The sequence below is a fragment of the Triturus cristatus genome, chromosome 9 (genome assembly GCF_964204655.1).
Source record: "Triturus cristatus chromosome 9, aTriCri1.1, whole genome shotgun sequence".
NCBI classification, from domain to species: Eukaryota; Metazoa; Chordata; class Amphibia; order Caudata; family Salamandridae; genus Triturus; species Triturus cristatus.
The window spans coordinates 922,001,517-922,026,867 of record NC_140592.1 but is presented as its reverse complement, the minus strand read 5'-3'; the positions used below and the strand labels follow the sequence as shown (position 1 = coordinate 922,026,867).

Below are 25,351 nucleotides of genomic sequence, written 5' to 3'. Positions count from 1 at the left end.
AGCCAGGCAACGCAACAGTCATTGGTCAATGTTGCAGTTGCCATTGCCATTGGCTAAGTAGTTGACTTGACTACCACACTACTAGTTGATACATTGTTGCTGGTGCTGCCTGCGACTGCCGGGCCTGCCTCACGTCACGTGTGCCACTGCCGCCCACACCAAGTCTGAGTCTTGTGTTAGCAGCAGCACAGTGCGCACACACTCTACGGGCGTGACGTCACACACGGAGAGAAGAGCCCCTGACAACGCACCACCTAACTTTTACCATACCCCACGTGTGGCCGTGGCAATTATTAGCCAATGTGGGGGGGTCTCCAGGGCCGTCATGGTGTAACGCGCGAAAACGCTACCAATGACGGCCCTGGGAATGAATTTTAGGTCAGCCCCCACGGTTCCCATAAATGTGGGGGTGACGTGAGCACGCCGCTTTTCGGCGGCGGCGGCGATGGCGATCTACTACTTGACTAGAGACTCTCTGTGACAGTCTGAGTCCGAGTCGTCTCTCCTCTGCTGAGTGAGTGCTGAGTTGCTGACGGTCGACGACGAGAGTGACTGTCTGTGCGGGACTGCGGACTCGGAGTCAGTGAGTCACTACTAGTGTGAGTGCAGGTGCAGCGTGCAGCATGCATGCACAGGCAGGCAGCAGTCACGAGTCACCTCACAGTACTGTGCAGTAGCGGCGTTTGCGCCGCGCAGGCAGGCACCAGGCAGTGAAGACGTGTGAGACTCACTGAGGAGAGAGAGACAGAGTCACGAGTAACGACGAGTCGACGACACGAGTCCGCAGGCCCAGGCCCCAGGCCCACCTTGCTCCAGCCCCAGACAGACGAGCGGCTCCAGCCCCAGCCCCCAGTCACTCCAGCCCCCACCAGATCAGCCCCAGTCACTCGGAGTCCAGCCCCCAGGCCCGCCAGCGGCCAGGCCCAGCCACTGCCACCGTGCCTGCTGCCAGCCTGCAGTGCCAGGCAGCGTTAGTGTCCAGTGTGCCAGCCACCCACCACCGGTGACCGCGTGACTCACCAGCGACCAGGTAAGTGACAGTGAGACATGATACATCATGACACAATCGTGTTTTAGCAGCGCGCTAGTGCGAAAGTCTTTTCTGGCGCCTCATCAATGACCTCTTTTTCAGCAGATACCATTACTACCAACCTCCAACAGTGCCTTCATGTCTGTGTTTTGCCCCCTATCATATGCATTTCATTTGTTGTATAGCGCTATTCATATCAGTGTAGGGTGTCACACATACAATATACAGAGACAATGAATCATACAAGTATGTCATTCAGTCTATAGGGAATGTCACATAAGTCAATGAGGATTACAAGGTGTAGGAATTAAATGTCATCCATACTGTTGGGCAGTATATTTTGAGAGGGTTTGGGCTGGTAAAGCACAAACTCGGGATTTAAAGCATACCCAGTGGTTGGGGGTTGGCTTTACTAATAAAAATGTATATCGGCCCAAAGTCATTTGAGCAACATTAAAATAATGAAAGACTGGGGAATTTCTAACTATATAGTAACACAAAAAAAGGTCTAACCGTACCATCCATGTTTGTATGCAGCTCTTTGATGACAGTTCATAGGTCACTGTCCTATGTTAGGATTGTAATTTCTGAACAGTCGTGTTTTAGCGGCGCGCTAGTGCGAAAGTATTTTTTTGCGCCTCATCAATGACCCAGTGGTTGGGGGTTGGCTTTACTAATAAAAATGTATATCGGCCCAAACTCATTCGAGCAACATTAAAATAATGAAAGACTGGGGAATTTCTAACTATATAGTAACACAAAAAAAGGTCTAACTGTACCATCCATGTTTGTATGCAGCTCTTTGATGACAGTTCATAGGTCACTGTCCTATGTTAGGATTGTAATTTCTGAACTGCAAGTAACACAAGAATCTCTGTGACAAAGGCAGTAACCCACTGAGCTATCCAAATAAAATACAGCCTATCTGCATTTCAAAACTACAAACGGGCAAAGGGCTGCTCTTCAGCAGGATCATTACTCACCAGTTCGCTGGACATTTTTTATTGTTGCCTTGCATCCATGGCCATGTTAATGATAAAAACAATTTAAATGAAGCATATGCAAAGTATGTGCCTTGCTGCTAACACCCTCCCACCATCTGTATATTGAATAGAATCAGTGGTCGAAGTGGGCGGGAACGGAGGGGCACGGCATGCCCCTACTTATTTAATTTAGCAAAGTCCGTTCCCCTACTTTTTCATTTCAAAAATGCGTCCCGGGACGGCAGGAATGCTCTGAGCTTTAAAAAAAACAAACTACAGGATCATCCAGGCCGGTGTGCTGCATAGCGAGGAAGGCATCTGCAGCTGCCAGGACCCCCTCCCCCTTCCCCACTGTATCTGTGGGCAGAGACCTGCCCAGCAGCACTGTAGGAGCCGAGGTGCAATGGAGGAGCAATCAATCAGCACAAAAACCCGGCTACCTCTGATGGGCCCGGCTGTGCGGTGATTTACACCTCATTTAGTGAGGAGGCCACCCACCTGCCCTCACTGTGACCAATACAATGGACACATTAGGACGCATTGGCGGCCCCGCCCTTGACCTCATCTGCCCTTTATTTTCCAGCTCACCCAGACTGACGATGCCACACGGAAAGGAAGAGGACTTCATGTGGAATTCTGTGGCAGACTGTGCTCAAACCTTGGCGCTTTTTAAAACAAGCATTTGCAATGCAATTGGTCTCGCATTTACGTGGGTCTGAGCTATTGACATAGCAAATAACAATGCCTTTTATTTTTGTTTTCGTTTTTAAAACATAAATAAAAGGCAATCATTTACAATGCCGATAGCTTAAACTCGCGTAAACGCGAGACCTATTGCATTGCAAATGCTTGTTCTTTATTATTACGTAACAGAACACTTTTAAATACTTAAGTTTTAGATGTGTGCTGTAAAAGCATCTCATATGTTTGATTTAATGGACTATAAAACTATTCCGCGGAGCCTATTACATTTTGCCAAGTCACTGCACAGATGCAGCTGCACGTCTTACGGTTAATGAGCGAGGCGCTATAAGACTGCACTCGCCCTCTGTGGTCTGAACATGTCTTGGGTGGTCTGTTACATATTAGCAACAGCCGCACGTGCTGCCTCTGTGAGCCTTTAGGAAGTGTCGATAGCCATGTTTGTTCCCTTTTGTCTCCTCATCACCATGCAGTGAATTCACTCGTGAGTGCACGGCACTAATGGATGCCGTGCAGTGAATTCACCCATGAGTGCACCGCTCTGATGGATTCCGTGCAGTGAATTTACCTGTGAGTGCACGGCTCTGGTCTATTCCATGCAGTGAATTCACTTGTGAGTGCACAGCTCTGGTGGTTTCTGTGCAGTGAATTCACCTGTGAGTGCACACTCTGGTGGATTCTATACAGTAAATTCACCCATGAGAGAATGGCTCTGGTTTATTCCATGCAGTGAATTCACCTGTGAGTGCACGGCTCTGGTGGATTTCCCGCAGTGAATTCACCTGTAAGTGCACCGCTCTGATGGATTCCGTGCAGTAAATTCACCCCTGAGTGCACGGCTCTGATCAATGTCGTGCAGTGAATTCAGCCGTGAGTGTACTGCTCTGGTCTATTTCATGCAGTGAATTCACCTGTGAGTGCACGACTCTGATGGATTCCGTGCAGTAAATTCACCCCTGAGTGCACGGCTCTGATCAATGTCGTGCAGTGAATTCAGCCGTGAGTGTACTGCTCTGGTCTATTTCATGCAGTGAATTCACCTATGAGTGCACGACTCTGGTGGATTCCGTGCAGTGAATTCACCCATGAGTGCACCGCTCTGGTGGATTCCGTGCAGTTAATTCACCCGTGAGTGCACGGCTCTGATGGATTCCGTGCAGTGAATTTACTTGTGAGTGCACAGCTCTGGTCTATTCCATGCAGTGAATTCACCTGTGAGTGCACGACTCTGGTGGTTCCCCCGTAGTGAATTCACCTGTGAGTGCACCGCTCTGATGGATGCAACTGTAAGAGTATTGAACAGCAGCCTATGAAAACAAATACAGATTCGGACTGTTGAGATCTAGTTACATTGATATGCCCACCATGGAGTGTATGCTGAACCCCTAGCTGGAGGAAAGGTTAGTTTGTCACAGCTCTCACGTTCTGCTTATCTACCAGAACAGCAGTGTCTTTGTCACTGAGGTCACAGGACCCTTGAGGCCAGTCCGCCTCACACATAGGTGCCTCCATTGGCCTTGTTCCAGTAGTATTAATGCAACTCACCAGGGATTGGCAATGCAGGATTTGCATGCACACCAGACTAAGGGGCATGTTTACAAGGGCCTTGCGTCATGCTTGCACCATGGAACGTGGTAAATGCACGTCACAAATCTGCAAATCATATTTATGAAGCCACGCAAAGCCACTTTGCATGGCTCTGAATGGTTTCATAAATATGGAGTAAATCAACACAGCGCAAATTGCTGCTTTGACTTACTCTGCACAAGGGAGGCGTTGCAGTGGGTGTTCCCACTCAACTCTCACGTTTTTTATGCATTCCCAGATTTACAAGGACTTGTAAACCTGGGACTGATTCAAAATCCGACGCCTCCCCAAGGGAGGCACAACAAGGAGAAAAATCTTTATTTCTCCATGTTTTCCTCTTTCTATATGTGCAGCACTCATACAAAGAGGAAAAAGCCTCTCAGGTTTGCTTTTGTGCACAAAAACAATGCTGCATGCAATGGAGGCACCCTTGCACCATGGTGCAAGGGTGCCTGCGTTGGCGCTAGGCTGACGATACGGCACCAGCACACTTGGAAAGGGCAGGAATGCACCGTATTGGATAAAGACGGTGCATTTCTGCCCTTTCCCTGTGACCCAGGGCAGCACAGCAAAGTAACTTGATGCGTTGCACCACCATTCCCGTAAATATGTCCCTAAATTCTCAAACTTCACGGTGTCTCTTTGCTTCAAGCAGCAAGCACTTTTAACATGTGCTGCCTGCTTTTGGGCCGCTGCAATTACGCAGCAATGGAGGGCAAAATTATGTTGCAGTGTTGACTAAATTATGCAGCAAAGAAAGACTGCAGCTTAATGTGGTACATTTTCTGATACTTTGTTATTTTGAAATTTTTACACATACTAACAGTCTCTGTAAAGCTTTCGCCTCATTAATAGCAGCCCTGAGAACGTGACCAGTCAACCTTTGTAAAGGGCCCTCCACTTCACAGCAACACAAGTCACGTTGTTTTGATCCATTTGAGATGCAAACAAATTTTTAGGTAAAACCATCAGCTTATGAAGCAGATGGTGCTTTATGTGGCAAACATGGCAGAGTTATAATTATGTGGAAAACATTTGCAAACTAGGATATTTTGCCATTCATGTTTGAACTTCTCCCATGCAGTCTCTGGTGGGTGGTATTCCTATACACCTACAGTGCTCATGGAGAGACAGAGGAGGAAGGTGCCTAATAGTGATTGCAGAGGATAGTAGCCTGTAGGGGAGAAAATAACGGATTGAAATAATCTGAGGACCACTACCTATTTTTGACTCTACCAATGTTTGAGCCTCGGCGGGGCAGTGTGTGTATGTGTACTTTTACTTTTAGTGAACGATAACGATTGTAAGGAGGATTGTCGTTTTCGTTTATTTTAGCGTAAGTCGTTCAAATCCAAGTATTTCAGTGTTTGAAGTGGTATTCATTTACTTACTGACCACAGAGTAGTACAGGTGGAAGGAAGGGAGGGCAACAACTCCCTCAACTAGGCACCTCTTTGAAATCTATCCGGTATATGAGAGGGAATAGGGTAGAAGGGGTGAATAGGTGCAGATAAAGTGACTGGTGAAAGGACGAGAGTTCTTCCGCAGATTATAACCATTTCCGCACCAGTGCATAAAGGGTTTTAAAATGCGCAGCTCTAGAGTAGAAGTTGGGGGGATTGCGATAAAAACTATTGTCCCGCCGTTTAATCGCACCTTTTCCTCTTAAATTTCACTGCGTGGTGGGTGCCGGATTGTGGTTTTTTGGGCTTCCGATTGAAGTCTGTGCGAGGCGGTTTCAAGTTACACTAATAGTCATGGAGTAGTATCAATGGGTTCAGTGCTGGGTCAGGAGCACATGCTGACTAGTGGGGGGGCCAGAAGGAAAACACAGTGGGTTAGGAGCCAGTGCCTTGCGATACACCCAGCGGCTTCACTGCGCATTGTGCCTACTCTGGGGTTATGGGAAGAACTGGCACACATGCAGGGCTTGAGCATAGTGGACTCCTTATCTTCATCTGTAAATACCTGGCTTCATGGATGATGTTTTTCGCAAGCTTTGTATATATGAAAGTGACGTAGACTGAATCTAGGCTTTACACGCATACCGAGCTAGTGCATAGCCCACTAAAATAGTCTGGTGAACCAGGCTCGCGCCGTCTAAGTGCAGGGTTTCTGGGCAAAGCACTTAATCTCCTCGTGCCGGAAAAGAAAGGGGTGTGGCCTTGGGTAACGTATCTGGTGCGCATGTATAGTGCGCAAACGCTCAATATCTTTTGGTCGTGCAGCACCTTCAAAAAACCCAGAAGTGTAAAGACTCCAAATTATTCTATCATTAGGTGGGGCCAGGACGGAGCGAATTAATCCGCAGCAGTAGACTTGGTCTCCTAAGGTATTTTGCAAATGAATTCTGTTTGTCACCAAAGGTGGCTGGCGGCAGTGCAGAAGTTGTTATTGACTTGCGGTGCTGGCTGGAATGGCCAGGGGTTGTGAGCTTGGAATTACTCGAGAATAGGGGGAGACAGTTCTCGGGGAGGGTCTTTCTCTCGCCGATGCTGTTGATGAAAACAGGCTATAGATCCATGGCGACTTTCTCGCGTCATGCGCTTCGGGTCGTCTTGTAAATAGTCCTTTGCTTAACCCGGGGTCCTCTTAGGGCCGGTCTGTGCCTGGCTTTGCCCCAACATTGGAGTTGCCCCTTCCTCATCGCCTGTGGCATATACGCCTTTGAGGTCGGTTCGCTTTGGGGGGAGGTATACGCACGGGATGTGTCGGATATAGCCGCATTGGGGCCAGTGGGTCGTATTCGTCCAATTGACGTGGGTTCGCGGTTCCCTCGGTGCAATCTTAGGGGGGGGCCTGCATTTCCACTAGGCTCCCCCCCCCCCTCTTTTTGCCCTGGGCAGGCAGCGTGTGGTTGGGCGCCTCCCGCTTCTGTATATTTGAGTCCCGGGGGCACGATTTCCTTCTCCATTCTGGCCGGGGTGGGCGTGAGCTGGCACTCCTCTTTTTCCTTTGGCGTATGGGACCCTGGGCCAGGACTTGTCCCTGCTTATGCACGCAGCATACGTCGCTATGTATCTGGGGACGTAGAGGCGGTTTCTTTAGCGTGTAGCAGGGTAGGAGGATGCTTAGTGAGTGTGGCCTTTTTTCACCGAGCTTCCCTGGGGGGACGTGGGACACGGCTCGGGGAGTGGTGATTGGGGCAGTAGTGCCTAGTGGTACACTCCGGGGGGTCGTACAACTCACTTCACCTATGCACCAGTGATTGGAAAGGCTCAGGTACCCCTGGGACGGTTTCTACCTTGCAGGACTTGGGTAGTGTCCCTTTTTTCTTCTCCCTTTGTGAAGCCCAGTGGAGGCAGCGGGCAGGGACGGAGGACTGAAAGGCGAGCCCGTATCTGGCGCGAGGTCGCAACAGTTGGTGGTTACTTTCATGGGTACATTTGGGGTAATTCCTTCCTGAGGAATAAAATATTAGTATGTGTCTGGCAATGTATCCCCTACTGCAACAGCAGTCATTCGACCATTTTACCCGATTTCCCGCAGCAGATGCAGGGTATTGGGGCGCTTGCGAGGGATCCTCCAGGGGGAGCAGGCTTGTGCGGGCTTAGCGTCTCAGAGCGGCGGGAGGGCGGCAGTGGCCGGACACTGGGTCAGCTAGGGTAGACTGGCCCTCTCCCGACGCAATTTTATAGCAGGTCCACGGAGTGGCGGGTGGGAGGTTCACAGGAGTATGCATGCTCAGCGATTCTCTTGACAGTCCCACGCGCAGTTGGGATATATTGCTTGCAGGGCCATTTCCCGCAGCCGGCGGTGCGCCTGAGTGGTCACTAGATGCAGGATTAGGGAGCCTGGCTAGCTCAGTCAGTAGAGTGTGAGATTCTTACTCTCAGGGTCGTAGGTTCGTGCCCCACGTTGGGCAAAGAACAAGAAGGGGAGCCGCGTCATGCGCAGCAGGATAGTTATGGCGCGGGACAAGAGTTAGGTAGTGTGGTAGGAGCGGTGTAGACCCTGGGTAGCCTGCCTGTGGGCAGGGCCGGTAGGGCAGGTGCTGCACGCACAGTGACAGCGGGCGCAAGGCGTCGTGTGGGACTCCTGTTCCCTGGGTGGGTTATCTTCCATGGCAGAGGTAACATGACGGACGAACCAGGCCATTTGAATCAGATTTGCTCCAAGCCTGAAGATTGAGAACCTAGGGGTCACAGGTCGCTTGGGGTGGGGAGGGCGAAGGGCGGTCTGCCCTGGTCCCCCTTGTGGCGGTAAAGAGGTCACATAAATTGCCTTTACATTGATAAGGGGAGTCCTCCGGCATATTCCGTAGGCCAGCACTGAGGTGGAGAGACGGTAAGCTCACCCCAGAGAGAATGGGACACCGGCTGGGGGCAAGGGCGCCAGTTTAAAAATAGGGCATGGGGCTTCCGCCCCTGGTTATTCCCTACGAGCCCCGATGAGCAGCCTGGTGGTGGAGGGGTGGGCCCCTCAGGTGGCGGACCTAGACCAGATGACAGGGGCTCACCCCTCAAGGACGCAGGTGGGTTGCGCCTTGCGTGGTTCTCAGTTGGTTGGGCGAAGCGAGCCAGAAGGCCCCTTAGTGCTGGAGCAATAGACAACGTTTTCTGGTGAATAAATTGAGTTCTGCCCGACTGGCACGAGGCTAGGGGCAACTTGAATATAAATATTGTTTAATGATTGAATTATTGAATTTGATAATTCCATATCGTATCAAATTGTATGAATTATATACTGTCATGTTTGTGTGATGAATTGTAATAAACATGGCCTTTTTTATCCCACAGCTCTGGTTGTCAAGCATTAATTTGTGGGTTTGGTTGGGGGGCAGGGGCTGGGAGCCATCCTGGGGGGTACGAGTCTTATGACAAGCGCGAAATATAATGAAGCGCGCACTTAGGACTCGGGCACCCGGGCACGCCCCCCCTCCCCCCTTGGTGATCTTCACAGGTGGAGTAACAGGACGGCATCACGAATAACTTCCGGGTCAACGTCGTGACATCATTTCCGGCCGGCACCCGAGGGGTGGAGAGGGCGGGGGCCTATTTAGGGCAACTCGCCCGTGTCCTCGCCCTCTCTTTACTTGCCGCGCCGGCCCCGGTACACGGTTGTCTCCTTTCTAATCTCCCACCCACCCGTCCCTAAAGTTTGAGATTGGGGAGGTGTTGGATAGGGAATAGAGTGTGGCGGTAAAGAGGTCACATAAATTGCCTTTACATTGATAAGGGGAGTCCTCCGGCATATTCCGTAGGCCAGCACTGAGGTGGAGAGACGGTAAGCTCACCCCAGAGAGAATGGGACACCGGCTGGGGGCAAGGGCGCCAGTTTAAAAATAGGGCATGGGGCTTCCGCCCCTGGTTATTCCCTACGAGCCCCGATGAGCAGCCTGGTGGTGGAGGGGTGGGCCCCTCAGGTGGCGGACCTAGACCAGATGACAGGGGCTCACCCCTCAAGGACGCAGGTGGGTTGCGCCTTGCGTGGTTCTCAGTTGGTTGGGCGAAGCGAGCCAGAAGGCCCCTTAGTGCTGGAGCAATAGACAACGTTTTCTGGTGAATAAATTGAGTTCTGCCCGACTGGCACGAGGCTAGGGGCAACTTGAATATAAATATTGTTTAACGATTGAATTATTGAATTTGATAATTCCATATCGTATCAAATTGTATGAATTATATACTGTCATGTTTGTGTGATGAATTGTAATAAACATGGCCTTTTTTATCCCACAGCTCTGGTTGTCAAGCATTAATTTGTGGGTTTGGTTGGGGGGCAGGGGCTGGGAGCCATCCTGGGGGGTACGAGTCCTAAGAGGAGGAAGGTGCCTAATAGTGATTGCAGAGGATAGTAGCCTGTAGGGGAGAAAATAACGGATTGAAATAATCTGAGGACCACTACCTATTTTTGACTCTATCAATGTTTGAGTCTCATAATTTCAGAATTGATGCATTTGCAATTCTGATTGCTATCTAACTTGAGTGGTAATTACACAAACTACTCATAAAATAGTTGTATCTCATTCATCTGATACTGCTAAAAGCATCTGCAAAACCAACAGGTCTGGGTTGTTTTAGAGTGCTAGGTCTAGATACAATAACGGGAAACTAAGAGGCATCTAATGCTGGCTTCATGACATGTTGCGTGAAGCATGTAAAAACACATGAATACAATTTTGCATTGACTGTGGGGCACAGAATGATGTCATCAACAGTGCTCCCCAACACGTGGGGCTTCCTGTCATCGAATCTAAAGCCAAATGTTATGTTCAGAAATGGTTAGAAAAAGGGAGAAGTGCTAATGAAAGAAACTGCATGACTGAAACAAATGGCTTATGATTCCATCTATATGCGTATTTGGGACATTCTGTGATGGAAGACGTATCCCACATTGTAAATGAATTTTAATGTCAAAAAACTCATGAATTAAACCTCAAATAAACGTGTATCTATTGGTTGCATTAAATAACATCATAAGCTGTAACTTGTCAATGAAATGCCAAACATACTAAAAAATTGGGATGTTTTGCTCTTTTTTTTTAGCCACACCTCTGACTCCGCCCACTGACCCAATCCTCGGAATATTCCCGCCCCCTGATGCCACGCCCACAGTTCCCCTACTTTTTTTTTCCCACTTCGACCACTGAATAGAATGTATATTTGTCATTAAAATTGGTTCTGATGTCGTTTTGCGCTTAATTGGACACTTGCTAATTTGGGCTGGTTTTTGGGCTGGAACTGGTCGGATTGGGCTTGTTTTGGGCTTGTATTTCAGCTGCATTGGGCTTGGGACTGGTCTAAAAATCTGGCAACACTGGATATTACACAACACCGCCCGGCTCAGCCCAGCTCGACTTGAAACCTGCAGCAGTCTCCTCCTTGCGCCGCTCGCGGTAACAATCTCCCACTCGCACCAGTCATTGGAAACACTGGTAAGACATGTAGCGCCGGTAACAATCTCTTGCTGTGGGGGAGCCGTCCCTTCCCGCTAGCTTAGTCCACTCCACTCACTCACGAGATGAACAGTAGCAGTCTCTTAAACACACTCAGCCCTGCTTGGCCCCGCTTGGCTTCCTGGCTGGCTGCCCGCGGCTGTATGTTAAAAGCCCCGTAGAGTACAGAAGAAAGGCAGAAAAGCCGGGGATCAGCGGGGGAGCCGTGAACAGCAGTTCGGCGGTTTTGGCGTCTTCCTGCTTGCTCCCTTCAATCAGCGGTTCAGCGTCGGCGTGAAAACGTGGAAACTGGATTCACCCTATAGGGTTGCTGGGAAGTCCGTTGTGAGGCGCGTGTACGACGGCGGGAGGGAGTGCGCAGGATCGAGCTGCACGGAGACCGACGGCAACCATGGAGAGAAAAGTTCTAGCGATACAAGCACGAAAGAAACGCACTAAAGCCAAAAGGACACAAAAAAAGTCTGATGCTCATCACAGAGGTTTCACCCGAGAGTGTGAGAATGAGTCACAGGAGCCTGAAGAAGAGGAAGAGATCCTTGGTTCTGATGACGACGAACAAGAAGATCCCAGCGATTACCGCAAAGGCGGATACCACCATGTTAAAATAGGAGATCTCTTCAATGGGCGGTACCATGTCATCCGAAAGTTGGGCTGGGGTCATTTCTCAACCGTGTGGATTTCCTGGGATTTGCGGGTGAATCGATTTGTGGCTATGAAAGTTGTGAAGAGTGCAGAACACTACACCGAAACTGCCCTTGATGAAATCAAATTGCTTAAATGTGTACGAAATACCGACCCAAGTGACCCAAGGAGAGAGATGGTGGTTCAACTTCTGGATGACTTTAAAATCCCAGGAGCAAACGGCACTCATGTGTGCATGGTGTTTGAGGTTCTGGGTCATCATCTCCTAAAGTGGATCATCAAATCAAGCTACCAGGGTTTGCCACTTCCCTGCGTTAAGAGCATCATTCAACAGGTTCTACAGGGTCTGGATTACTTGCATTCAAAGTGCCAGATCATCCATACAGACATAAAACCTGAGAATATTCTTCTATGCGTGAATGATCAGTATGTTAGGCGACTGGCTGCTGAAGCTACGGAGTGGCAACGTTCAGGAGCACCGCCTCCATCTGGCTCTGCAGTGAGTACAGCACCTCAGCCTAAACCAGCTGCCAAAATGTCAAAGAATAAAAAGAAAAAACAGAAAAAAAAACAGAAGCGACAGGCAGAACTGCTGGAGAAGCGCATTCAGGAAATAGAAGAAATGGAAAAGGCTCCAACAGAGCAAGTCCCAGACAGAGGTGACGGCTTGCTCACCCCAATACCGCTACTGCAGAGCCCTGGAAGTGAGGTGACAGAAGAAGAGGAAGATGGAGGGCCAACCATCCAGTTCAGGAACGAAATCTCGAATAGCAACATGGAGGGTGTCCCAGCTGAGTCTAATTTCAATGGTCTTCCGGCAGACTTGAACACAGGTGTGGATCTTCATGATACAGATTTCAAGGACCAGGATTTACACAATGGAAATGAGATAGCCCTGCAGCTGTCTCACCAGCCGGACAATTTGATGAATGACCCATACACTGGCGATACCCAGGAAGTAGAAAATGCTAAGTGTGGACCCTTAATATCTGGCGCCCTTGATAACACATGTCAGTCTTACTCCAATATTGGACCCACCTTCAATGAAAGTGAGGCAATTAGCCAGTTGCAAGAGAGTGTTCGTTTGGAGATACCTTCTGAGGACGAGGAGAGTGGCTCCTTGGACAACAAAGAAAAATCTACTGCTGGGAACTTTCTTTTGAATCCACTGGATCCTCAGAATGCAGAGAAGTTACAAGTAAAGATTGCTGATCTTGGAAATGCATGCTGGGTGCATAAACATTTCACAGAAGATATTCAAACTCGGCAGTACCGCTCTTTAGAAGTGTTGATTGGTTCAGGATATGGCACACCTGCTGATATTTGGAGCACAGCTTGTATGGCATTTGAATTGGCAACAGGTGACTTTTTATTTGATCCCCATTCTGGAGAAGACTACTCCAGAGACGAAGATCACATTGCACTGATCATAGAACTTCTGGGGAAAGTACCTCGCAAGCTCATTGTGGCAGGAAAGTACTCCAAGGACTTTTTCAACAAAAAAGGTGAGCTGAAACACATCACAAAGCTGAAGCCATGGGGCCTTTTTGAAGTGCTTGTTGAAAAATACGAGTGGACCCAAGAGGAAGCTGCAGGGTTCACAGACTTCCTTTTACCGATGCTGGAGCTGGTTCCAGAAAAACGAGCTACAGCGTCTGAATGCCTACGTCATCCTTGGCTTGAGCCATAGCCTCTGACACTTTTACTCCGTTCCCAGCCCATTTCTCTGTGCTCTTTCAACAAAAAGCACGTTGTGTTCCTGCACCCTCCACCTAATAATCCATATTTCCTTCCACATCTATACCTCTCCCGTTGCCGAACTGAAGTCTTTCACGGAGAAAAAATTGTACTTCAAGACTTTACAGATTTCCAACATTGTAGCTCTGTGGCCCAAGTGTCTGACGACAGGGAAACTTTATGCTACTCTGCCTTGACTGAACTTTGCCAAAGATAACCAGCACATAGACTGGAATAAAGAACTGGCAATGGCGGTCCTTGCTGTTCTGGATTCATTGCTCACTGGACGATCTCCAAAGGACACATTCCTTGTAATGAACTAGAATCGCATTTTTGGGTGGTGAGCCTTTCCGGGTTAGGGTTTGAGAGGGTAGGAAATGAATGAAACAGTTTGAGAATCTTGTTTTGGTTTAGTTTTTTTTACTTCCCCACTACCTCCTTTAAGTTGAAGAAACGGACCACCGGTGCCTAGAGGTTGTTTCAGTAGGCACTGTAATGCAGAACATTTCAACCCTATCTGGCAGGCGGCTCCATGTATGTTGTGTAAGCTTCAGTTGGTTAATACCCCAGCCTCGAGAGATAGTCACTCTGCAGATAAAGCAGACGAACATGCAGCAGCAACCCAAGCCCCTCCTCTGTGCAGAGCTGAAATCAGGGCACTGCACATCCAGTTTCTTGAAAGACACTTGAAAAAGTGTTGTTGGAATAGAATGATGCTTGTGCAGTGCTGCTGACTTTTGCATTTAGAATTACATATAGATTTAAGGTCTTACTTTGCGAGGAGTTACTGTTTGTTGATTTATTATTAACCTAGCTAATAATTGTGTTTTTTTTGTAATTGTTTTTCACCAGTGTTCCCTAATCTCAGCCCAAGTGGATCACAGAAATAAATGGGACTTCAAGTTTTTGTTTGCCACTCTGAAATAAATATGCCCAGTCACAGTTTTGAGTAGCAGATGCCTCTTTTCCTATGGACCGAGTAGACTCAAACAAGATGCATGTGGAAGTTTCAAGCACTAAAAAGTCACCTCTGAATCCTCTAGATTGCGAAGATCCAAGAGACTTCTGCTTGTTAGATTTCCTTTTTGTGTGTGTTGAAGAGGTCCTCTATACATTTTCAAGCAACCGTGTTCCCTAATGTTGTAAGGTTATTATCTTTGCAAATTACATTGCAAGTGCAAGTTTCCTTAAATGTTCATTGTTTTTTCTCCTCTTCTGTGTCTGTTTTCTCCTGACTTCTTGTCCTAGTTAATAACTTGCTCTCTTACCCCTACTTAAGTAGGACTTGGTTTGCTTTTTCCCATTCAGTAACCGTGATCAGGCTATTCACCTTGATTCTCCCACCTAAATGTGTCCACTATATGTTTGCATCTCTGCCAAAAGGTGACCAAGCAGTGTTTTGCTTCCTATTTAAAGTTGAATCATATGTTATCATTTAGTCATGCTTTTTATGTTCGGTCAGTTGGTTACCACTACCTCTCTATCCCTTAAGCTGGCAGATGCATTATTTTGGGTTTGCTGCTTAATTGTTTGGTAGGTATGTTACCCTTTGATCTGTTCGTTATTTGGCTCCTCCCCACCTCAATCCCCAGAGAACACATATGTACAAGCTATCACCACAACCCTAAATTCTGAGTTATTACGTACAAAGTCAAATAACTAAATGGAAAGGGGACATGTAGCTGTTTTAATCAAAACTGGAATCTAACGGACTAACTTGCCGTTACTTCTTATGCTGTTGGCTTTTCAGAATTGTTCGTTAAAGGACGATGTCCCATAGCTCCTTGAGAAGGCAAGTGGTTAATATGTTCCTGGTATCATTGGTTACTTATGCTTTCCTATACCATTCGACTGTGGGAATAACTTTGTCCTAAAGCACCAAGAGATAGAATCAGCACTTTCTGCTCTCAGCTGAGCCAGTGCGCACTATTTAGCCGAAAGAGCTACTTCATGGCTTATTGGCTCCCCTTGAGCAGTGGCCTATCAGTCACTCCATGCCCATATTCTCTTGAACTTCCTCGATACCTGAAAGTGCTGACTGGCTAGGAATTTGTATTTGCAGTTTCAGTCTAAAAGAACACCACATTTTTATTCATTATACTTGGGTGCATCGTCCTTTTTTTTTTTTTTTTTTTTTCTTTTTTTTTTTTTTGTCCTCATTGCTTCCATGGTTCCAATGCCAAGCCAGATTAGCTTGCACATGACTGTCTCAGTTCATAAGAACTGGCAGGGATAAGGAAAACGAGATGGAAGGTACACAATATCCCTCAGCCATTGCAGTGTCAATCTTAGAAGGCGAAGAGGCAAGCGATTCCCATTTTATAAACCACCAAGGTGAGCCCGGGCTAGGACCAGGTAGAGACAAATCACATGGTGTAAACGGCAATGGGAGCACCATAATAGGATAATCATGGGACCCGGGGAAAAAAAGAAAAGAAAAAAAAAAAAAAAAACCCCGGAAATCAGTGAACCCATGATAACAAATGCCAGAAAGCTCTCTTATTCTGATTGCCAGCTCTAACAAGGTCCATACGTGATGTAGACAAAACGGAGGTCTGCCATTCACTGAAGGAGGGTGGAGTCGGGTCTTTCCACTTCTTGCAGATCTCCCTTCTTGCCAACAGCACCGCGTAGAACACCAATTTTTTGGCTGCAAGTTGTACTCCTTCCAAGACCCCGAAAATCGCTAGAGATAAGTCAATATTAACATGGACCCCCAATGAAATGGTTAGAGTATTACTGATAGCTGCCCAGTATGGCTGTAAAGTGGGGCAGTCAAAAAACATATGGGTGTCCGAAGCAGCCAGAAGACCACACCTTGAGCACGCAATAGAGTTGCCCTCGGAGAATTTAGATAATCTAAGGGGAGAATAATATGCCCGATGCAAAGTAAACAAATGGTTCCTGCGTAGCCAAGATGGCTTCACTATGGTGTATAAAAGGTCGAATGATACTGACCAGAGTTCTTGTGCTTTGGGACCAGAAATTAAAGGGCTCCACAGCAGGTCCGGCAAATTAAAGACGCCATCCGTTTCTTCCAATAATAGTCGATACCACTGTGAAGTCTCTTTCTTACCCAAGGGGTTGTTAACCAGATTATTTATAAGTGGGCTACATCCTCCAAGTAGGAACCTATTTCTTCCGAGGGGTTGAGTTTTATAGGCCTGAGTCCAGCTATGCATTTGAAAGTATTTAAACCTTGAGAGGTTAGGGCCAATCTTAGCCTGCAGCTGTTCCCATGCAAGCAACTCCCCTTCAAAAAAGAGATCTCCCCAGACCTCTAGGCCTGCATCTCTTATAGGTGCCGCTAAGATATCTCCGAGCCAGTCAGGGTTTTCAGGTAGCCCCCATAACGGAGTCTTATCACAATAGTAGCCTTGTTTAATAGATCTAGTGACTTCGGCCCACAACTTTGCCAAACCCTGTAATACTTTCAGTTTAATTTTTTTAAAGTACTTGGGGTTGCCAAATTTAAATAAAAAGGCAGATTGGCTAACTTTTTCCCCTTCTAGCATGGCTGAAAACATCCGCCCCACCCCGTAGTCATAAGGTAATTTTAACAACATACGGGAATGAGTTAACTGAAAAGCCCAAGCATATAGTTTCAAGTCAGGGGCAGCCAGGCCCCCTTTGTCCCTTCGCCTCCTAAGCTTTATCCAAGAAATCCTTGCCTGTTTATTATTCCAGATGAAAGATGTTATATCTGACTGTAACTTAACTAAACAAGAGAAATCAAAATGCAGGGGAATGGTAGAAAACAAAAAAGAAACTTTAGGAAGAATCGACATTTTAATTAAGTTAACCCTCCCAATTAGAGATAGTAGAATACAAGACCATGAAAGCAATAACCTGCGACACTCTTTAGCTACTGCTGTTAGGTTAACTTGAGCAATTTTCCCTATGTCCTTCCCAATATGTAAGCCCAAATACCTCATCGAAGAGCCTGCTTGTAGATCCCTAGCTTGCCCGTCATCATTCCAGACAAGCATCTCGGTTTTGGCATCATTTATTTCGTAACCGGAAACCTGGCCAAATAGATGGGCTAACTTTAACACCAAAGGGAGTGCGGTGGCAACATCCGAAGTAAGAATAAGCACATCATCGGCATAAAGGGCTACTTTCCTTTCCCAACCTTTATATGAGAAAGGTTTGATGTTGACCTCCTCCCTCAGTTGTTGCGCAAAGGGTTCGATGTAAAAATCGAACAGTAAGGGGGAAAGTGGGCAGCCCTGCCGAGTCCCCCTAGTAATAGTGACTGGGTCGGATGACTCTTGGGTGCATCGTCTTGTCTTTTTTGTAAATGCAGTACAATAAACCTATTTAATTCACCCTATACAACAAAAAGAAAATAGCTACTTCACTCACGGCTGCATAAGTAATAAGGAGACAAAAATACACAATACTTCATTCAAGAACCCCTTATAACAACAAACTATCCTACACTACTTCAATGTGGCTGTCCTAATCTAAGAAGGGATTTAGTAGATGTTATTTGCAATGAAGCCATTACCTTGACCTACACAGTTTGAAGCGCTTAATGCTTGGGGTGAACAACAAAAGAGGTAGAGAGTAGATATGATCGAGGAAGCGGGATTGTACTCTGCATTAGTGATTGATGGAGGCAAGATAGCTAAGAAGGAACAAGGGGAAAAAAAGATTGAAGGGGAGAGGGACGAGAAGACAATGACAGTGACACTAGTGATAGTCTGTTGGATGGACTGTTAGGAGAATGTCCACCCTGTATAGTCAGTCGCACAACAAGAATGGGGAAAGCCTGGATACCACCAATAACGCTGCAAGTGCTTCAGATCCAGTGGCTCCTATTCCAGGTGTTGTTGGATTATTTTGACTGGAAATTTCCAAGCTGTGATGACGGAAGAGATGCAAGTCTCAGGACATTGTGATTCCACTCCTGTTTCAAGGATTCCAGATGCTCCTATAGTACCGGTTACCATTGGTCCTATCATTCCCCTGGATGATCCAAATTCAAGTGGGAATTAAACTCAGAGAATGTCTGTAGTTGCAGAGGGGGGAACATCTCAGGAAAGAGTCCTCACACAAGATTTGTTCCATTGACTCAGATGAATGCGAGTAACCCTTGTGCAGCGACTGCATATTCTTCTGCACTTCAAACTGGGCCCAGACCCGTAACATCTCTTTCTGAATTAACAGGGTTAGATTCACCTGTGTTGTAAACACTTCATAGAGTGCGTAACAGCACACCTTGAGAAACCACTACTATGCAAAGACCACCTGAGATTCAACACATATTCAAAGTTTTTCATTTAGAGAAATGGTGAAAGAAAGTGTGAGAAGTTGGCCTGATATATGCTGTCCACTAGTTATAGTGGGCACCTTGTATCAGTCCAAACAACCCCTTATGGTGATAGGTTAAAGACAACCCTTATTGAAAGCTATCCTAGTGGTAGCTATGGAGAGCAGCCTTCAGGCTAAGTCTTGAAGGAATGTAAAGCAGCTTGTTTTACCAGTCTATAATCTCTTGAATGGCCAAATGAAAGGACAACCACACCAGGTATATATTTAAAATATATGTATTTAAGATAAAACACACCCCTCTAGTCTCTTTATGAGGCTGGAGTTCGAATACTTAAGTTACAAGTCAGTATTCAAAAGTAAAAGCACAAATACACGTTTGGGCCCTAGGGGCGTACCAACCCATACACCAATAAAGTGGTATAAGAACCATGACTGAGCTAGATACAAGGCCTAGAGCCTGTAGAAGTGCTTGGACCACAAGGAACCACCCAAGGTAGTGACACAGGGGACCCACGGGGATGCATACAGTGGGAGAACACAGCCGCGAATCGCCGTTAACTTCTATGGGGAAAGTCGCAGTTGGAAATTAAGAGTTTAAGGACACTTAGAGGATGGCTACGAGTGAACCCTTTTGGACTTAGAGTTGTCTAGGGCTAGCACCCACGGGAGCACCGGAGTACTTGAGTTACCTCACCCAGGGAAGCCAGGTGCATAGGTGTCAAATGGTGTCGGGTCGCGTCGCTGTTTTCAATGGAAGCTGCTCAAGAAGAGGAGAAGTGTCCGGAAAGATCCAAGCCTGGATCGAGGATGGAAGGAACCTGAAAGCAGAGGGGACAGAGTCTGGGTCACTTACCAGTGACCAGGAGCACGATAGTCCAATGCCCACAGATGTTGGGTGCTTCAGGTGAGTTGACGGGTGTCTTGACTCTTCAGCCACGAGGTCCAGGAGGTGTTGACGACAACCAGGAGCTGGATTCGAGCTGTCCCACGAAATTTGTTGAGTGCTGCGGTGTCGGCGACCAGATTGGACCCAACAAGCCTTGGCAACGGCAAGTCACTTGGAAACAGAGAGAGGACGTCGGTGCAGACCAGCAAGGTCTGGGGGACTCACCCAGCAAGGGTAAGTCGGGGCACATCTGGAGCAACCAGGAAAGCCCAATCAGAAGAGGAGTTGCCTTCGTGGGGACCTACTAGCCAACGGGCTAGCGATCGCAAAGGAGCCTCGAGCGGTTGCACTGGAAATTGGCCCACGGGTCACTCGTGGAGTGGAGGCCAGGAATCTTTGGTGCAGGAGGTGCTCAAGGCTGGGGCTACTCGGAGCCCAAAGCACAACTTCAAGGAAGACCAGGAAGATGATGGATCAGCAAAAGATTACAGTGTCCAGGGGTCACGGTTCCATGTCACCCACGATAGCCATGGGCCTCAGCTTTGCTGTGGACTCAGGTTAGCCTCTGGGAAATTTGGAAATCCACCTCTGGGGATGCAGAGACTTCGGCGTCCAGCGGGAGCTTCAGAATTTCAGACCGGACAGTTGCTTCTTTGGTGCCTGCCAAGCTGGGGAGTCACTCCTTGACCCCAAGGGAGATTTCTTCAGTCTTCTAGTTAAAGTAGAACGTCGAAGGTACAGTATATATGTTGTGTTTCGTCCAGGGTAATCTAAAGTCGCAAGGACTGGGTTGCCATACTTATACAAAACTTGGGGGTTGGACATACTCTAGGGACCCACCTATGGGAGGGTTTGGAAAGAGGGGTGGTTACACCCATTTCCTTTGTCCAGTTTAGCGCCAGAGCAGGGGCAGGTAGCCCCTGCAACCGGTTTGAACTGGACTATGCACAGGGACACTAAGTGTGCCCCCAGTGCAGGATTTCAAAGCACCAGAAGAGTGCTCCCGCCCAGCCCCAATACACATCTGCCTGTCTGGGGAGGTGGTTACACCTCCCTGGGACAGGAAACCTATTGTCCAGGCCTCCCCTGCCGCAGTTTCGGTCAGCAGCAGGAGGCCAGACCCGTGTCTGTGGCAGTGGCATCCAGTTTGTGATGCCAGGGCAGTAGAACGTCTTTACTGGGTAGACCAGTGTGAACATGTCTCTCCCTCTAGAAGGGTGGAATGCTACCCCCGCTGCCAGAACTGGTGGGGGGTGGTGGTGTAGTGTTCCAAAGCGTTTGACACCAAACACGACATGTTTCCATGCAGTCAGTCCAAAGTTAGCATTTACCGCGAGGTTATAATGCACTTAAGAGTATATGGTCAGGCTGCACCACAAACAGCATCAGAGGAGGTACTCCGAACGCTGCAGAGGGGCTCTGCTCATGCAGGGGCACCCTCTCACATAAAAACCAAGCACTCTGCCTTCAGGATTGTTAAGGCCTGCTGTAGGAGTGACTTATAGGTTTTATATGTGTGTACAATGGTAGTGATATAGGTAGCCTATACCACAGTAAGGGGTGCAGGCACCACCATACCCAGGCAGCAGTAGCAGACCTGTGGTGTCATTTTGGAGTGCTTCCCAGGGGTGGCATAATACATGCTTCAGCCCCTGGTAGGCCTCTGAGGTACCTATGCCCTAGGTACATAGTATACCATATACTAGGTGCTTATAAGGCACTCCAGAATCCAATTCGAAATGTACCTAATGTACATGGAAACCATTTTAGAGAGGAAGCAGCTAGCTGGGGTCCTGATTAGCAGGGCCACAGCCAGACTAAGGTCTAAAAACAGTGAAACACCAGCAAAAGTGGGGGTACCCATGTGAAGCAGATCCTACTCTCCTACAGAAAGTAACAATACTAATGAAAGTCAAAGCTCTGGACCAAGCCAGGGGTCTATTAAGTTAGCTGCAAAGGTGGATTTAGTGGATGTACTCAAACTAAAGACTGAGTAGGATGCAATGATAGGTGGAACTTTAGAGCTTTAATGAATAGACTCCTATCGACAGAATGAACTGTTGTTTAGGTGTAAAGATGTTACATGGCATGACCGGCACATTCATTTTTTTCTGGATTGGCCAGTAAGTATGATGTTGATGTAGAATGAACTAGGACGTCACAGAAAAAGCTTGACGTGCATTTAGTATTCAAGATATAGAGAATCTGAGAGTGCCAGTACCCCATACACAAATTTGGATAAATGGGAAGAGAAATGGGTGAAACGGAAGGCTTCCAAAACAGCACTGGGAAATAATTGAGTAGAACTTCAAGCTTTACCTTTATGAGAAGTGCCAAGTGGAGCATATGTACATGTGCCTTGGGGAACGGGTGATCTTGCCGCTTTTACAAAGGACTTCCCGAGATTGAGATGAAAGCTGAAAAAATACGATTAGGTGATTACATGGTTAAAGGCTAAGGTGGCTCTGCAGGATTTTTACTGAGTTAAGATTGACAGAGCCACCCAGGAGCCTAAGGAGACAAATCATGCATACGATGAGAGGTTGTTGCAGGCTTTCAAACAATACATTGGAATAGATGCTCTTGAACAGAAGCTTCTTGAACAGTTCATGTCTAGATTTGTAACATGGCGATGATCTGAAATTAACCTGATGATCCAACAGCATTTAATTTGTTGGTAGAATAAGTCTATCGGTCAAATTCTGCATTGTGCCAAGTATTACAGCGATGAGATTGAGATGAGGCATACAAGGATGAAGGAGAAACTTATGTTGCTACAGATGAAGGCTGCTCAGAGAGGAGGACTAGGTCAGCCCTATGATGGAAATGTTTTCTCTGTGTAAGGGACATACAAACAAGGAGTTCAGGTGCAACAGGATAGAGGAATGCAGGGGCAAAAGAAAGACATGGTTGTTCCAGTAAATCCAAGACTGGGGTAGACTTTTCTACCCTAAAGAAAATTAGCCTGTGTCACTATTGCACTAGGGTGGGCCATTGAAGGCGCGCATGTCGTCTAAATTCCACAAATCAAAATCAGACTGGGGAGTTTTAATCAGTCACAGTGTAATGTTGTACAACCTCAGAATGTGCCTGGACCAATATCTTAAAATATGGGAGTGTCTCAAGGCCCTGTGATGCAGGTTGCACAGCCTCTGATGCCACCACAAGCCACAAAGAATGTATCTTATAACAATGTTCTCTCGCAACAATATCTCATGTTTGAGGCTTTTAATGACTCCAACACTGATCAATCCTTATAGAGAGGGGAGGAAGACTATACACTTGGCAGAGTCTTACAGGTAGACCAGAGTGGACCATATGTCGATGCTGATGTGGATGGTCATAATGTCAGCTTTTTGATTGACACTGGTGCTACCTTCTCTACTGTGAAAACAGCAGAGACCTCCAACCTACCACTCTCGGGAAAATCAATCCAAGTTGTAGGAGTTGCAAATAAAAGTATGTCATACTTCTTGATGGAAGAAGTACCCGGTAAGATAGGGATGTTTGAGGATAATCATCAGTTTGTGGTGGGGGACTCGAGCCATGTGTGTCTTTTGGGACGCAATTTGTTGTGTATTTTGAATTGTGTTATACATTACACCCCAAAGGGTATTGAGCTCCAAACAAATGATGAGGACATTGCGTTTAAATTGGCAAATCAAAATTTGAGTGTTTCATTGTTCCCCTTGCTGACAGTGGACGACTTGCCACTAGATCTCAGAGATACAGTGGCTAGTGTGGTTTAGGATTTTACTGGAAAGGACGTTGGACTCATTAAAGGAGTTGAGCCTATCTGTATGCAAATCAAGCCCAATGCTGAAAACTCAAGAACACCACAATACAGTTTGATGCCGAAGACCATTGCTGGGATCACGCCTGTGATCAAGTCCATGATTAAGCAAGGTATTTTGAAGGAGATACTGGGGAGTCTATGCAACTCTCCTATTACGGGCTTACAGAAACCTAGTGGTAAGTACCGCATAGTGCAGGGTCTCCACAAATTCAACAATGTAGTGGTTCTTTGTTATTCCATGGTGCCGAATCCATCTGTGATATTGTTTTCGATTTCATGGGAGGCCAAATGGTTCACTGTTATTGATCTTTGTCAAGCCTTCTTCTCAGTCCTCTTGCATGAAAGCAGCCAGGTTTTATTTGCATTCATGCTGGGAGATTGTGTTTTAAACATGATGTTTGTCCCACAAGGGTACACGGAGAGACCTTCTATCTTTAACCAGATTTTGAAGAAAAATCTTGAGTCTCTGGTTTGCCCTGAAATTCAGTCCTGGAGCAGTATACATATGATCTTTTGGTTGCATCCAATACTCAGGACGCTAGTAGAACTGATATCATTGACTTGTTGAACCATCTGACTGAGAATGGACATAAGGTGTCCCCAAGTAAGGTCCACTACTGTCTGACTGAGGTTCTATATCTAAGACATCGTATTGCAAAAGGTGTCAGAAAAGTGTCACAGGAAAGAATATTGGCAATCATGCAAATGAAACCACCGCGTACACAGAAGGAAGCCAGGATGTTTGTGGGGATGGTGGACTACTGTCACAAGTGGATACCCTGTTTTTCCCCTATTTGCCAAACCTCTACAGAGGTTGAAACACAAGGATGGGTTTGATCCAGTGCCCTGGGACAATGATTGCTTAAATGCGTTCCTGGAGTTGAGAGAGAACCTTCCCTGTGCTCTGGCACTGGGAATGCCTTATTACAACACAGCGTTTTCACCCTTTTACTATGAAATGCGGGCTGCGCTCTCTGTGTTGACTCAGAACCATGGAGGTGCCCGTAGACCAGTCACCTATTGCTCAGCTACTTCCGATCCAGTAGCATCTTCACTACCCCAATGTCTCAAATCCGTTGCTGAGACAGGTATCAGCCTAGAGAGATGCGATAGCATAGTGATGGGTCACCCACTAACAGTTTATGTTACGCAACCCGTGGAGCTGCTATTATCAAGAACACACACTCAACACTTAACAAACAGTAGGCTTACATGTTAGAAACAAGTCATCTTGGCAGCTGAGAATATAACTCTAAAGCGTTGCTCCATACTCAACCCTGGAACGTTACTACCGTTGCCCGATTGCAATGGAAATGAGACCGAAGGAGAGCATGACTGTCTCAATGTCACTGAACTATGCACCAAGCCACATGCTGACATTATTGATGAGCCATTACCTGAGTCTGACCAAAATCTGTTCGTGGATGGCTCATGTTTAAGGGATCATGAAGGTAATATAAGGGCTGCCTATGCATGTCCGTACTGTTTCAGGAGTGGTGGGGTAGGTCAGGAGGACCATGTAATAGGATGCAGTTCGACTTTGAGGAGATGCCTGTCTGGAATGGACAAAGATACATTCTGGTGGTAGTGTGCATATTTTGTTGTTGGGTGGAAGCCTATCCTATTAGAAGATGACATTCTCACGGTTTTCAAGTCCCTTTTGAGGGAAATTATCACGAGATTCGGATTTACAACAACTTTATTTTTCATTTTAATAATGAGATTTTGAAATTGCTATGTGCAGCTTTACAAGTAGAACAGAGACTACATTGCAGTTATCGGCCTGAGGCTTCAGGCATTGTGGAGCAGGTTAGCG

The 25,351-nt window shown here is 47.0% G+C and overlaps 1 protein-coding gene and 1 pseudogene across 2 annotated transcripts in view; both read left to right on the top strand.

Moving 5' to 3' along the window:
- PPP4R4 (protein phosphatase 4 regulatory subunit 4) overlaps positions 1 to 25,351 on the top strand; it is a 2,085,322-nt gene that overhangs the window by 1,276,749 nt on the left and 783,222 nt on the right. The window lies entirely within an intron of this gene.
- LOC146799063 (SRSF protein kinase 1 pseudogene) lies at positions 9,755 to 14,518 on the top strand (annotated as a pseudogene). The gene has a single exon (XR_014968840.1). The product of XR_014968840.1 is annotated as an SRSF protein kinase 1 pseudogene (transcript).